The sequence below is a fragment of the Trematomus bernacchii genome, unplaced genomic scaffold (genome assembly GCF_902827165.1).
Source record: "Trematomus bernacchii unplaced genomic scaffold, fTreBer1.1, whole genome shotgun sequence".
NCBI lineage: Eukaryota > Metazoa > Chordata > Actinopteri > Perciformes > Nototheniidae > Trematomus > Trematomus bernacchii.
The window spans coordinates 178,668-194,508 of record NW_022987654.1 but is presented as its reverse complement, the minus strand read 5'-3'; the positions used below and the strand labels follow the sequence as shown (position 1 = coordinate 194,508).

Below are 15,841 nucleotides of genomic sequence, written 5' to 3'. Positions count from 1 at the left end.
AATGTGTTTGGTGTCCACTGCCCTTCCTCCCACTTTAGTCAAACACATCCTTACTTGGCAAATATTCTTGTGAGAGAAATCTTTATCTGACAATGTGTTTCAACAAGAAAATTATGCAATAACTTCTTATATGGAAAATAATGTATAAAAGCTTTGCAACAAAAGGTTTGTACCATTGCCTTCTGTCTTGCTCGGAAGATTAGTATTCAATTGTGAATGAACTATTCCATTACAATTGTCTGTATCCATTCAATTGCGTGTTCCAGTCTTTCTATAAACTATGTGGAATTGTCCAGTTTTAAGACATGCAAGATTGATTAATCCTCTGGCACAGCTTAATCTGCACACCAGAGTTCCCGTTAGCCGGTAATTACCGGACTATGACCGGTAAAATATGCTGAAGACCGGCAAATCTAAATCTCTCCGGTCAAAATGTCCGGTCAAAATAATTTCCCTTTAGCACAATACGGCATCAGTTGCGCCACTTATGTGACAGACAAGAATAGTATGTGACAGACAAGAACAGTCAATTCTAATGACTAACATTTAATGTGGAGAAAGAGTGTCCTGTATGGGTTGATTGTGCGTTGATCTGTTGGTAATGCCTCGGGGTTCCGGTGGGCATGTAAACAAATGCATAATGCTGCGCTATACTTTGTGGCCTCACCCGGTTGCATAGCGACGCTTATTGTTTAGGTGTCTTTTAATAAGCATGTAGTCATATCATTAGCTAGAACTAGCTAGATCTGATCGATATGGACATAAACGCGAGTGAAGTCTAATCTGACGGGAGCAAGAGATCAGCTGCTGCTGACGAGTTGACACGCAGCTCTGCATGATCATCTGCAGCTGAGCGGAACAAACCACACACTTCAGGTTAGAATATCACGTAGCTATTTTAATTACCTCTCAAACTACCTAAACTAGTTATAGATATGTTTAGTTTTACTGTCGGGTCACTAATTACTGGATCCGCGAGCTGCATGATACTGACGGGCTGTCAGGAGAGGGAGAGAGTGCTCCGTTTATTATTCCCGTGTTATAAATTACTGTACACTTTTGAATAATGTAGTTAATCTACTAGAATTTGTTTGTTTAATATCGAATCATATCAATTTGTTTAAAAGCTCAATACATAACAAAGAAGACCTTTGACCGGCACTTTTCTCATTTTGTCCGGAAGATTTAAACTTTAACGGACATGTTGACTGGCAAAAAAATATTCTAACGGGAACTCTGCTGCACACCTCACCCCAACAAGGCATTCATTCCCCCTGGAATCAGGGGGGAAATAACTGGGTATATGGCTATTTAGCATAGAGTGTATGTGTATGTGGGGTAAAAAAGGAAAAGAGATAAATGAAAAGGGAAAAAAAGGAGGAAGCTTGGGGAGATTAATGGCTTTGGACACCAGGCTTTTCTCATCTGTACCTCACTGAATGCACTACAAGCTGAACAGATTTTACAAGCAGGCAGCTTTGTTAGATTATCAGTACAACAATGTGTGTGTTTTTTTAAAAGAATTATCTCTGCTCCCAGGGGTCAGCCAATCAGGAACAAAGACCCCCATCAGCAAGGTGATGGGTTTTCCATGCAGGATTTGGGGGACTGTAACTAGACTTCCATCTAAACCTACTGTTGGTGAAGGGATGGTTTGGAAAATAGAATAGAAATCTTGCAGATCTCCACAGTATTAGCATCGTAAGAGCTCTATCTTTAAAATGGCCGTAGTTATGAGAAAAACATTAGTATTGTTATTATTATTTCATTATCTTAGCAGAAACATGTGACCAATCAAAACATGTATTATGTGTATTTGAATAAGGGATGGAACATTTGAGAAAAGGAATATGTTTTAAGTTAATGCCAGGTGTACATAGAGAGACAGTTATTTGTTCCCACCTTCTATGTAAAACCTTAATTGTGCTATTAGTTGAAAGTAAATTATGAACATGAGGAGTATGAAAAGAAGCTGTGTTAGACCTTCATGTCTCACCGGAGTCGTAGTCCACCCACACAAACAATTACCTCTCACCAGACTCTTTACAACTTTCTAAAACCCCTGTGTTTGCACTTGTGTTTAGATGTTAAAAACAGACCATGTGATCATTCATTAATATTCCACCACCCTCACAACTGCTGAGCCACCAGCCCTCTGCAGTTTCTGCACTGCCATTCAGCCTGTGAACCTTTTATTCACATTTAACCAGGGGGAACATAATATAATGTGCTCTCACTAAATTCAGCAAAGTAAGGACTATTGCATTTATGCAGCATTAAATTAGCATGTTGATGGTTGAGTAATGGCTGCCAGAGAATTTGAGAAATCTATCTATTCATGCTGCTAGAATGGCCCAAGCAAATATTTGAAACATTTTATTTCAAGTAAATTCACTGAGCTCATACTAATAGTTGACCAGGACTCCGGAGCATGTTGCCGTCATCATCTGAAAACTAATGTCTATGGACAACTGTGAATACATTTTGCCTCATCAATACTGTTTGTTTTTGTCCCAACTAGTTGTGTTATTAATACACATGTAAACAAAACTATCTTTTCATATCTTATTCATGCATTTTTAAGCTTAATCATTGGAGTCAATACAAGGCATTTTGCTGCTGTTGAAACCAGTTTGAGGAGATTAATAACAATAAAGCACAGCAAGAAACATGGTGAACAAAGTGAAAGAAGAACCAGGGCTAAGTGGCTGCACTCCCTGATGAACAGTCACATTCTAAATTCATCTTTCTCTCAAAACTCTTTATTGTACAGGAGGGGTACATCATCTGTGAATTGGGATGTGAGTGAGTTTGCTGCAGTTTTCTGTACTCGTCATTCTGTAATGCCCTCTTGTCCTCTACCTTCCCTTGCCTCTGAGTTTTGGTATGCAGTCATTTTAGCTGAAGAGAATTTGACGGCGTTCACCTCAAATGTCGGACAATTTTATCCCTGTGTGCCGGCTGTGTGTGTGGGAGTGTGGATGTGGATGTAGGTGTCTGAGATCAGGTCTGTGTGTGTGTTTCCATTAGTCGTACGGCTTATGGCTGGCCTTGGAGAGTTAAATGAAGCTCTCCATCACTCTTGGAACAAGGACTGAGAGAAGTGGAAGGGACACAGCAGGATAGAGAGAGGTATCTGAGAGGAGAACATGGGATGGGATGATGAGGCTCTCCTAGTAATGTATTACGCCATGCTGGTTGTGATTGTATGAGTCACAGAATGATCACCCAGATATTAAATACGCAGATTTTGTTTTGAGGCGTTCTCTCTTCTTGTGTTAAACAGTGGGAAGATTGAGGAGACTTCCATACTTGTGTGGGGTGATAGTATGAATATTTACTTATAATATTGTATTATTAATGTTATATCAGCGTCATGATCTGGATTAGTGTTGAAATAATTAGTCAAATTGTTCATTTTTCTAGAAAAAAAATCTGCCCCTTCCTTCAGACTTCCTTACAGAGCCCCTCCTCCAACACACACGAACGTGCACATGACCAATGAGGGCACGAGATAAGTTTGTGCACGAGATTGAAGGCTGACAGGCAGGTAGGCCATCCAGTTATTTTAGCCGGGCCGGCTCAGATGATTGGTCTTGCTTTTTACAGCGCTACGGCTTCAACAGATGACATTTTTTAATGTATTTATTGTCAAAGCATTTAATTTATTCATTGCTATCGGGATGTTAAGAGCATTCCATGGAATATAACAACAAGTGTTTCTGAAGTGAATTACCTACCCTACCTTTAATTGATTGTATACATTTTTCTGCATGTCGACCTTCTCAAATATGCAGATGTGTTTGTAATGTGTTGGTAAACTAAATATCTGAAAAAACAAGCAGTTTGAAGACATCACATCAATTTCGTGATGACATTTTTAAAATTATTATTTAAGCAACTAATTGATTAATCAGTACGATACATGTTGACTTAATCAACAATAATATTGATCATTATCCCTTACCTGGAAGTTGACTGGTGGTACTTAAGTAGGGTATGATAGTGTAGCGCCTAAACAGAAGCTGGTTGTGGAACACAAATCAGACTTACGTCACTATGCAGGTTGGAGAACGGCAGCAAAGAAAATAATATGATTGGATTTGTGATTTACATATTGAAGATGCAGTAAATCATATGCAGAATACGTAGCTTGCATCCGGATTTTAGGTAGGGGAGTTTCTTGGTGATGAAGATAGTATTTATTAGCTTTATGGTTTGAAGGAAAAATGCATATTATTTCTCATTTACATGAAGCGAATTACAAACATGTTTGTGTATGCTGTCAGTTAAAGTTCTCAGAAATAAATTGGTAAGGGCAGATCAGTTCTGAGATGCGTACTGTTATCTCACTGATGTCCCTGTTTGCTGAGTTTGATCTTATTCGGGATATCCTTGTATAGATGATTCATTTCCCTGGTCTTTGATCTGTGAGAAGTGTTGTCTTGTTTTCTCACCATCTGTCAGCCACTATGTTCTGTCCAATAACACATATTTAGATCCAGGATAAAACCAGGCTAAATCGCATGCTACCATCATTTCTAATGGAGTAATTCTGGTACTATAAACACCTTTCTTGGGTTTAACACCAGCATAAGATGTTTACACGTGAAACCTGTACTTTCCAAAGAACAGATTTAAACCAGGATATTACAATTGTCCTACACATTGTTGTGTTTTTTAAATTTTTTATTGCAGATTATTTGTTCTGCAAGATTCTCTATTGTTCATGCATGGGTCACCATTGATTCGTCTTCATTTGTGAAACAAGGCTCCAGACTCTTGGTACTCAGTTGTCAAATTGGCAATGGGCGTAAGTTCACTCTTCATAACTGTCAGAGATAATTGCTTCAAGAAAGTACAGACTTGCATGCATGCCAGTAATATATTAGATAAGAAGGAGTGTGTGAGATGGTGACCTCTCATAGAGAAAGGTTAGAGACCTTTGGGAGTCATCTCATTAACCACATGCTTGTGTGCGTGCCTGCACACAGACACAGTGCATGGTTTTATTTTACTGCAGCACTCAGGAGATGGTCTAAGGCTTCTGCAATTAATAAGGCTAATGGTTATTGGCTGGTGGCTAGTAACCAGGATATGAGATGATTGACCCGGGGTAAACATGGCACTTACTGGGTTAACAGATCCCTTCAGGAAGGAAATTGTGTGTGTGTGTGTGTGTGTGTGTGTGTGTGTGTGTGTGTGTGTGTGTGTGTGTGTGTGTGTGTGTGTGTGTGTGTGTGTGTGTGTGTGTGTGTGTGTGTGTGTGTGTGTGTGTGTGTGTGTGTGTGTGTGTGTGTGTGTGTGTGTGTGTGTGTGTGTGTGTGTGTGTGTGTGTGTGTGTGTGTGTGTGTGTGTGTGTGTGTGTGTGTGTGTGTGTGTGTGTGTGTGTGTGTGTGTGTGTGTGTGTTTCTCATTTTGCAAAGCATCTATTGAAATCGCCTAGCTGCAAAGTGTTGGGGTATGTAGAAGCTGAATTGTGTATTATTGAGATATCTAAAAACAATGAGATATCTTTGGCCATGTACTTTTTGTAGCAAGGCTGTGCAGCAGTATCTACCCGAGTGACATATTTAACAAACTATCTTTTAACAATTCCAAGAATACTTTTACATTTGACCTCAAATAGGAACTCCACAAGGGGAATGTCATGATGTGATATGATGCGTGTGGGTGGAGCAGGATGCTGATATTGTCTGGGTGGTCCTGGCGGTGCCGGACAGGTACCCCCGGCTCCATGTCATGGTGTTGTCCTCTCATGCTCTTTCTCCCAGGTTTTGGTGCACTGCAGCCCTGAATTCTCTCAGACGTGCTGCATTGATATGCAGGGCCCGTTTCTGATCCCCATCTCCCCTCTCTTTCTCTCTCCCTTTCTCCCTCTCTTTCTTTCCCTGCCCCGTCAATGATAAATGGTCTCAACAGTTGTTCTTTAAATATTTTATGGTCCACATCCCACCATATGAACTAATATACTCAAAGTTAGTACAAAGTTATCCAGTCGCCTACAAACACCTGTTCTTCTATTCTATAATATTATTTACTATTGCACCTGTATTCACCTGCTTTGCTGCAGCAACTATGCTGGATTAAAGGTGTTGATTTGATGATTAATCCCCTCTCACAGTTTGACTACAATACAAAATGTGCGCAGTGTCCTTAATAAGACCAGTTTACAATCAATTACAAAATGTAAATACCACAATGCAAGCATCCAAAAAACGACATCAACAGCAGACAATCTTTCAATTAAAAATTCTAGAAAGCGGCTTGGTCTCAGAATAATCTTAGCCAGAATGCGATGTTTGCAGTACCTTGTTGAGCAAGCATTCCCGTTAGCTTGACATTAACCATGACAGCATCCAGTCTTTCTTCAACCATCCCCGTAGCCCCTCGCTTCTCTTTGTTGCAAACTTTGTGCTGAACGCTTCATTTTGTGCCTCAAAACTTGACAGATAAAGAGGATGTACTCCTTCTCAATGGAACAACTGTCAGCAGCAGCAGTGCTCCTGTACAGCGTGCACAAAATGAGACCTGTACAATACTGTAGGTATGTCAGCACATGCTGTGTATTGTATCAGCTGTCCCAGCCCTGCCTGAATGTGCAAAGCTCTCTTTAGCCTGTATTCATTCCTGGTGGGAATAACCTAGTGTGGGGCGGGAATGCTGTTAGTAATGCTGGTGCTGTCTAACATCTGATATTTACATGATACACCTGTGACACACAAAGAGTGAACACAGTGACGTAAAAAATAGCAGAACAGAGAAAAAACAGGAAACAAATAAGAGAGAGAGAGGGGGGGGGGCAGTTTATCACTGTAATGTTCTCACTCCCCCCCTCCTCTCCCAGCAAGCTTTGACAGGATGAGATGTGGTATAGTGACGTGACGGCTACATGACACAAAGCTGTTATCCTCTCCTGTTGAGCCTGGCTTGCTGGATAGCCAGATGACTGGCTGGGGCAGCAGGTGTGTTTCTACGAGTGTGTGTTTGTGTGTGTGCGTGGATGAGCCAGACACACATGCACAGTCACACGGAAGCATTATGTCCTGCAGCCATCATGTCCACTGTGGTGAGCTGTGTGCACGTTTGCATGTGTTGAAGGGGTATCCCGAACTGCAGAAGACAAGAATGAGCCTGACATTCATCTGCTACTCAGTATTATGTATCTAATACCTAATATATATATATCATTCCAATAACTTGTATATAGACTTGTACTGCACTATTCCACATCATCACTTTATTTTATAACTATTTTTCTTTTTGTATTGCTCTTGCTCTTATTGTTATTATGTTATTATGTTGCATTGTTGGAGAAGCCTGTGACATAAGATTTTCAACTACATAATTACTCTGTAGCTATGTCAGATTGACAATAAAGAACCTTGAACCTTGACAACAATCCATGTCCTTGAAAGTTATCTTCCCCTCCTCTTCCCTCTTTTGTATCTAAGCTTTTTACTCTCATGCACTTTCTCCTTCTTTACCTCAACATCTGTCACTCTTGTTTCTTTCACCTTGTTTTGCTCTATTGGGTTTTCTTCTACAACATATATATATATATATACATATTTTCCCCTTTCTCTCTCTTTTTTCTCCAGTCATTTCTGAAATGAGGTTGCGTGCATGTCTACAGAGGACCTCCTGCTCTGCTTCTAAGAGCAAAATGTCACAGAGGGGGCTAAGAGAGAGCCACAGAAAAAGGAGATGTGGAGAATATTTGTCCTCTAGATTCACTACTGCCTTTTCTTTTTCTAGCCTTCCATCTTTGTCTATCCTTCCAATAATTCATCTCCATCTATACATCTCAATCCCTCCATCGTATCAGGGACATTCTCTGTCATGTTAACAACAGCCTCTCTGCTGTCCACACACACACACACACACACACACACACACACACACACACACACACACACACACACACACCCCCCCACACCCCTGCTGCCTGCCGACATGGTACAGGCTGTGCATTGAGGTAGCCCCAGCTGAGGCAGTAGCAGTGAGTGTGCAGCTTAGAGAGTCTCCACACACACACGCTCACCTACACTGACTCACACACACACATACACACACACATACTGTACACAGCTGTGTTGATTCGTCCGCTGCTACATGTGCCGTTGCAATATCAGTCTTAGGTGGGAGGATTTTCCCGTTGCGGTGATGGTGGTTATAAGCTTGCTGCTATGTAAGTATACAGTATTCATTGTTGTCGGAAAATGTGAATGAATGAACATCTTATCTGCATTTTTTGTTTTTTTATTAGCTTTTGATTTTGTTTTCATCAATCACCTGCATGTCGGTAGCCTGTGATGTGTGAATATTAATCTGTACACGTTCCATGTGTGTTTGTGGGTATGCAGAACATGGATACTATTGAAGCCCTGTATCGGAAGGCAAGATATTTAGACAGCAGGTGATGTGTAAGAGAGGGAGAGGAGGGACGAGGATGGCAAAATATTTCTCCTGCAGAACTGATTCATGTTCAGAGGTCTGTTAGATCTGTATCCCTCTATATTTTCCTATTAAATAAACAGAGCTCTATGTTCTCATATCTTTATGCACAAACAGTATTTTGTATATCATGCATGTTGCGTTGGTCCATTGTCTATGGCATCCTCTTGCCTTGTAGTTTCTCTAGATGAAGATATTTTATTACACACCTCTTCACTCACTCGGGCATCTGTTGGCTGCATGCAGTCTGCAGTCTCTCTTCTCTGTCACACTTACTGACTGGTTCTGTCATAGCAGCAGGCTTTGCTGCCGTAACTGATCATGTGTGCTTGCTGGCTAGCTGTCTTCACTGCATTAGCTAACTGACTATTTGGCATGGTGACTGAATTAATGGGGAACATTATCACCTCTCCTCCTTGATCTGTTGGCTGTCTATGTTTCTGGATGTCTGGCTCTGGGGCAGATCACTGTCGGTGGTCTTTCTCTGGCTGTTCAGTTGCTTGTTAAACAACTGACTGATCATCACACCAACTGACAGACAGGGTCACTGGGAGGTTGTCTGGTTGGCTGACTTGTCAGTCAGCTCAGTACACAGCTAGTTAGTCACAAGGAGCACCAACAAAAAAAATATATTCAGAGGAATGTCAGTACAGCTGGGCAGTCAGTCAAACAACCAGTCAGCCATTTGCGCAGCTATCAAGTTGTTCAGTCATTTATGCATTTTTCAGTCAGCAAGTCAGTCAAGCACACTGTTTGACAGGCTGTCATAGGAAATGGATTTTGCCTCTATTGGTGCTGGGATGACTGTGTGACCTCAACCATCAACTCACTGCACCAAGACAGCCAGGCAGCTCAGTCCTCTTTCTGTCCCTTTCTCCTTCACTCTTTCTCTCAGTCTTTCTCTTTATGTCCCGTTGGACACACAACACATACAGGTGAGACGTTCATGAAGAACACGTATAAACCAGCTGTCTCATTGTAAATATATAGCTACACATTTGAGACCATTATAGGATAGCAGTAGCTACGGCTGGGCAATTAAAAGTCCAGAGAATTATTGAATTATAGAGAAAAAAAAGCTGTATATATAAAGCATATATATTAATGCAGAGTTATCAGATTCAAACAATAGTCTTTGATATTTCCTCTTACAAATTCACATCAGATTTAAATATTTTATTGATTGATCACAACCTTTCAGTGTAAGATTTGATCACAATATGATTCCATTGAAAGACAATCATATTGTAGCCCAACCATAGTAGTAACACAGCAAGCAGGCTGTGACATATAACACTTCTTTTAACTCACGAGTAGATCATATAGTTTGGAAATGCCAAGGTTCCTTTTTCAATGGAAAGGCATGGATACAAAAATGTATGTATTTATTGAGTATTTCTCAATTCTACTGAATTTCATCATGATACTTCAAATGTGTCATTTGTTAAAGAGAGCAACAGATGTGTACACGAAAATCAAACAGCCTTCAGACAAAATCCATACCCCGCTCTGCTCTGTCATATCTCATCTGGACGAGAGCGCCGCAGTGCCTTAGATTCTGCTGTGTCATCATCCTCTCTGTGTAGCATAGCGACAAACACAAGCAGACTTGACAGGAGCTTTTTCACATAATGTCATATACTTGAGCTAAGGACGAATACATTATAATGCTTTAATACACAATACAGATTGCTAATTTCGGTAATGTTAGCTTGTTTACCAGTAAAATAATTCTTAGAAAACTGAGGGGAGAAAAGAGAAGAAGAGAGGGGAGTATAGGTAGCAACAGAGAGGATATCATGCTATTTGAGGAAGTTTAAATTCAATCATCTCTCCTTATTTAAATGCGTTGAGGTTGGCTTACATTGTTCATTAAAAGTACAGACTATAAAGCAGAAATGTTTGGCTTTACATTTACTACACTATACATATAGTCATCTAAATGTTTAGTTTGTGCATTCGTGGATTTTTCTGATTTATCTTCTTGCTTGCTTTTCAAAGTTTTATCTACAGTCTTAAAACTAGATTTATTGTAGAATGCCTCGTAAAATGTTATTCCATTAAGGCAGCGTCCAACCTGTCAATCATTGTGTTCTTGTGTGTTGCCTGGCAAATGCTCGATGATGTGTTTAAGAAAGAAACACTTTCTCTCTCTTGTTTTCACGCTAGAAAATGAAATTGAATGATCAAATAAAGAGAAAGGAGCAATAGTTGGGCGTTAAATGCAAAAAACCTTATATCAGCTTGTTGCATGTCATCACTAGCTCACACTCTGATGATGTGTGACATGACATTTTAAAGCCAATCTGGTACTTCCGTGATAACATAGGTGTGGTACACTGTGCCCTAGTTAGTACTAAAAATAAAATGGCAGTATAAAAACATGCATTTCTAGCAGGTGTTCTTCTGATAATTTAGTATTTTAAGATGTGTTGTTTTCCTCAGGGCCACCTAAAGACAAAACATATTCAGTTGAACTATGTGTGCTCCAACATATGCTAATAGTGTTATGATGTGTAGAATATAAAACACGTTTGTATCATTAAGATTAAGCCTGTTTTCATGTTTACTATCTTGATGTCATGGGCATAAAAGCTAGACTCAAAAGACTTTTGTTACACATACATTTTTTCTCTGCTTTTCCCTCTCCTCCTATTTCGGTCTTAAGTCCCCTTCTAGCACACTTAGCCTGCATGTGTTGAATTTAATTAGACCAATAACTCCCTCATGAGTTCTACAGGCTCATCTGGAGCAAGGAGAGGGCCACCGCAGTCTCTTTTTTTTCTTTCTATCTTTCAGTGACCTTGCAGCAAGTTAGAGAGAGAGTGTGTATGTGTGTGTGTTGCATGTGTATTTGTAAAGCAGGAGGTGAGTGAACTTGCAAAGTGAATACGTGAATATAATGTATGTATACATGAATGCACATTTTGGATTTCTCTTATAATACAGTCAAAATGGGATGGATCTTTTCTGCTGGTCTTATGATATTTTGTAAACCTTCTATTTGTTGTCTTCTACTGCGTGCATATTGCATCCAATATCACACCATTCTTATCTCCCTTTAGACAGCTGAATTCCCAGCAAGAATGACAATATGAACACACACACTCTTTATATTTCTGGTCTATCTTTCTGGGCCTTATGCCTGTTGGCCTATTTTATAGTGAACCCTGGAACACCAATACCAGTCCTTTTTCTCCCTGTGCCTGAACCAATGGTTGTTTTCCCAAAACAAAAGCCCAAATGCATCAGACAGCAGCAATATGTTGGAATAATGACAAACAGTTGGCACAAATTAATTTGTATTTGAGGATTTAAAGCTGTATTCACTTGCTTTCCAGTTCCTCTGAGGCCATCAAACATTTGACTTTTACAATTTGATGGCAAGTCCTAAAGTCTAGTTGTAATAACATTAAATGTATCAAATCCAAACGGAGACCAGCTGGCAGTATTCAAGGAGGCAAAAATGTTTGTTGGTGTTTATATGTTGTAGCTGCACCACACGCTTATTTAGATGAGTTTTAGGAGACATTCAAGGGGTTAGGACTCAAGTATTTAGTATTCCCCGTATTCAGCTTGTTTTCATTTATGATCTGCTATACCTCAAGTTTCTGTGCATTGTTTGCTTGTGTGTGACAACTACAACAAGGCAAAGTGTATCATCTAGTCTATTCAGTCACTATTATTTGGGTGTTCTGTACCCATGTTAGCCTCATAGTAACAGTGCATAACTCTTCCATGTAAAAATGTATATACTTGATTTCATTCTTTTTGAAATTACAAAGCAATTGAGTGCCTTTCTCTTTACCTCATATGTCATTTGACCATGCATGCCCATTTAGTTGCACCGGATGGTCCCCTGTAAGAAGCTGTATCATGCCTTTTGATCCCCGGGTGTGTCCAGACACAGATTAAGCAGCTTGTCATGCTGAAGAGCAACAGAGTGCTTTCATGAGAAAAGGCTTACAAATCTAGGAACAGATGAGTAATCTGAGGTCATCATCCTGACCCCAGGGCAACAAATGGAAAAACACAAGGCTGAGACTAATTTAGTTTATAAAAACTGGGTTTATTTTTTGTTGACACAGACATTTTCTCTAACAGTATATTAATATACATCGAACCATCTTGATAAATATGACCTATTTGTCTAAATAAATCCTCTCCACACGACAAACACTATCATTATCGTTACAATGAATAATCCTAAACCTCTTGACCTCAGGGTCACATATAAATGTGGCCTGAAAACACATGCATGCCAGTAGTCTTGTGTATGATTGTGCAGATGTCTTTTTCTGCGACATTCACCGAAGTGAGATTATTGCTGAATTTCTCCCCTCTTCTTTCATCAATATCTATGTGGATAACGTTGGATGAATACAATTTTCACAGCTGCACAACACACCTTGAAGAAAACCACTTTTCAGATAATACATTCATGTGTACATGCTATTAGGGTAGTCCAACATTTAGTGGCATTAGTGATACAGAAAGTATGTCCGGACTGCACATGTGTCTGCACAGCCTTAGGTATAGCGTCACTGAAATGTACAAGGTTAAATTCATAGTCTCTGCCTCATTACACAAACTTAAAGCATTTAACCTCGAAAGTGATGATGAGTAAGTGTATTTTCCTTCACCTTAGTTAGTTAGTTCTCTACAGAGGCAACCCCTCAGCCTGCAGAAGCACCAGAGCATCCTGTATTAACAAACTCTAAATCACTATTTATTATTAGATCATTATGTTCAAACAACAATTGAGTTAACTAGTTTTTCGTTAATAATGACTTTCATGCTACATTTATTTGTTACATTTCAATATGCCTGGCAATAAAATGCCAGTATTTATTTGGTTAGAGTTATTAATGTGCATCCACACAGCTGCTCCAGGCAGGATTTCACTCTCCATCTCCATATCTCCCTGCACAGCCTGACAGTGCTGCTTACGCTGTATAATGCCGTTTGCTCACTAGGAACACCCGGGGCGAGGTATGCAGGTGGCCATGGCATGAATACAGCAGAATTCCTAACAACAGTAACAAGGACAGTTGTTGAAAGACTGAAGCAATGTTAATGAAAAGATAGTCCATTGGAGAGACAGTGTTTCTGTACACTGCAGAAAATCTAAAGAAGCAGGTGGAACTGACGAGAGAGAGATGGAGTCATCCACTGTAGCACACCTTGACATATTTTTGTGGCAATGTGTGTCCCCTTTTCCGGGGAATTTTTCATAGATATGAAATGCAGGGTCCATTATGGCTCCTTTATTTGCACCAAAGGCTCGTATCTCTCTGTGCCTCCTCCTCTAACCCAGTCATCTCAGAACCATAGTATATCATTACCTGTTCTCACTTTCTTGCCTCTCAATCTCACTGTGCAGTGACACACAGTAACCCTGCGGCTGTCGGGGTTGCCTGGCCAACTGCTTCTCCTCAAAACCCCCTCACAATCTATAAGCCGACATAGCCGGCTAAGCACACACATGTAAACCGATGTATGTATTTGTACGTATCTCTTTCCATTTTCCCTTCTCTCTGACTCATCCATCTCTCTCCCTTTTTGCTCTCCACTTTTTCTTCTCCTGCGCCTGATATGTGTCAGAGCTGCAGTCCTTTATTCCCGAGCTCCTTTATTGGTTTCCAAAATAACCTTTTTCTTCGATAGACTCTGTCTGCTGCCCTTAGTTAGCATGACAGCTGCTTTCAACTCAATTAAACAGCACTGATGGGGGCTGAAAGAAGGCTCTCCGTGTGGTTGTTATGTAACCATGCACCTCAGAGACAATTTCAGTTAACGCGGCTTTCTCTTCTCGTGCGTGTGCTTTTGGGTAATGCAATGCAGCTGCTGTCCAACGCTTGCTTGCGCGTGTTTGGGGATTCCCAAATCATTGTGTAACAGCTTCTGCTGCTAAGCTGACGCACTGAGTTCATTTCAGATCCCAAGCAGCACTGAAACGTGTACAGTGTATGCACCCTAACACACTGTTATTACATCGAGTAGACTCTAACTTTAGTGATGTCTGCCTTAGCATTATTACACCAAAAAAACAATCAACTATGTAACAGACACAGAATCAGCAAGTCCCTTCCCTTGTATATGTTGTAGCCTACAAAGAGTAAAAGCACTATAAGGAAATCAGAATGTAATACAGCCCCATCCCAAAGCATTGCTCTAAATGCCACCTATGTGAAGATTTGTTGTCAATGAGCTGCTAATTTGCCATAAATGAAGCTGTAGTCTGTGGTCGTGTATCGATTGACATCGTGTTCATGTCATTTGTTCGCTCCAATATAGAAACCTTGTCAAAAAATTAATAAACAATGCTTCATATCAAGATACAAACACATCATTTAATATTTACAGACATGCAGGTGTGCAGAGCAGGTCAGTGATCAGTGAATTCTCCTGCACATCTTCTTGTTGCAGGCAGGGGGAGCTGTGTGCCAGCGCTGCCGCTGCTGCTGCTGCTGCTGCTGCTGCTGCTGCTGCTGCTGCTGCTGCTGCTGCTGCTGCAGTGGGCACAGCTCCTACCTCAGCTCTGCTCACTGTGCTCAAGGACATTTTGACACAGACACAGGCAGAATGCGCATGGCTTCTCTGTGGAGGACAGCAAACTATCCACTGCTTGTCAGACCAGGAACTTGGCATCAAAGGGAATGCAGCAATTACTGTAGAGCATGATTCATCATTAAGACTTGTTCTTTATAATTAAAACGGAACAGAACAGAGAGACCCAGCAGACAGCTCACTAGCGCAATACATGGAGAAATGAACATGAAAGGTTGATGGTAAAATAGAATACCCAATATTATGTTGCACATACTGTGTGAAGTTGAACAAGCCTACAGTATGTTGAAGATCAATTATGAAGAAGAGACTGTGATGATGATGAAACAATTACATTTTTTTGCATAACATTTTAAAATACAATATAGCGTAAAAAGTGAACCTTAAGCTGAATGCCCTAAAATCAAATCTTCAATCTTGACAAACCTCAAATACCATTTGGAAATGTAAACTAAAAGTAGGTAGTTGTGGCTGCCATCGATGATGCACTTAAGGAAATACAGTGCCCACGCAACAACACCTTAAAGTACAGAAAGGTTGCTAAGTAACATTGTAGCACATTTTCCTTTAGTTTAATATGAAGTAACTTAGAATTGACCATTTAAATTAAAAAAGCAATAATTTGAATGCTTGATCAATAGTTTCATCTATTGTTGAATAACAACTTTGCTCAAAACAAAAAGATAACTTGTAACCACAAAAACACTAGTTTTACTCAATCTAGTTTAAAATAAATCATATGTCATAAGTCATTGTGTGTGTAACTGCATTCACTTTAGCCCTTTCTGTGTCCCAGCTTGACTAGATCCCTGTT

General features: G+C 40.1%; 1 protein-coding gene across 8 annotated transcripts in view; it reads left to right on the top strand.

The window, feature by feature from the left end:
* Nucleotides 1-15,841, top strand: part of atp2b2 (ATPase plasma membrane Ca2+ transporting 2) — a 118,531-nt gene that overhangs the window by 36,594 nt on the left and 66,096 nt on the right. For 6 of the 8 annotated variants that reach the window (XM_034135049.1, XM_034135046.1, XM_034135045.1 and 3 more), the window contains exon 1: nucleotides 8,089-8,191. The exons of 1 other annotated variant lie outside the window; for it this stretch is intronic. The gene's annotated coding sequence lies outside the window, so the exon portion shown is untranslated. Of the gene's footprint in view, nucleotides 1-8,063; nucleotides 8,192-15,841 lie in introns of those variants that run through there. One more of the 8 variants, XM_034135043.1, reaches the window with a different exon arrangement.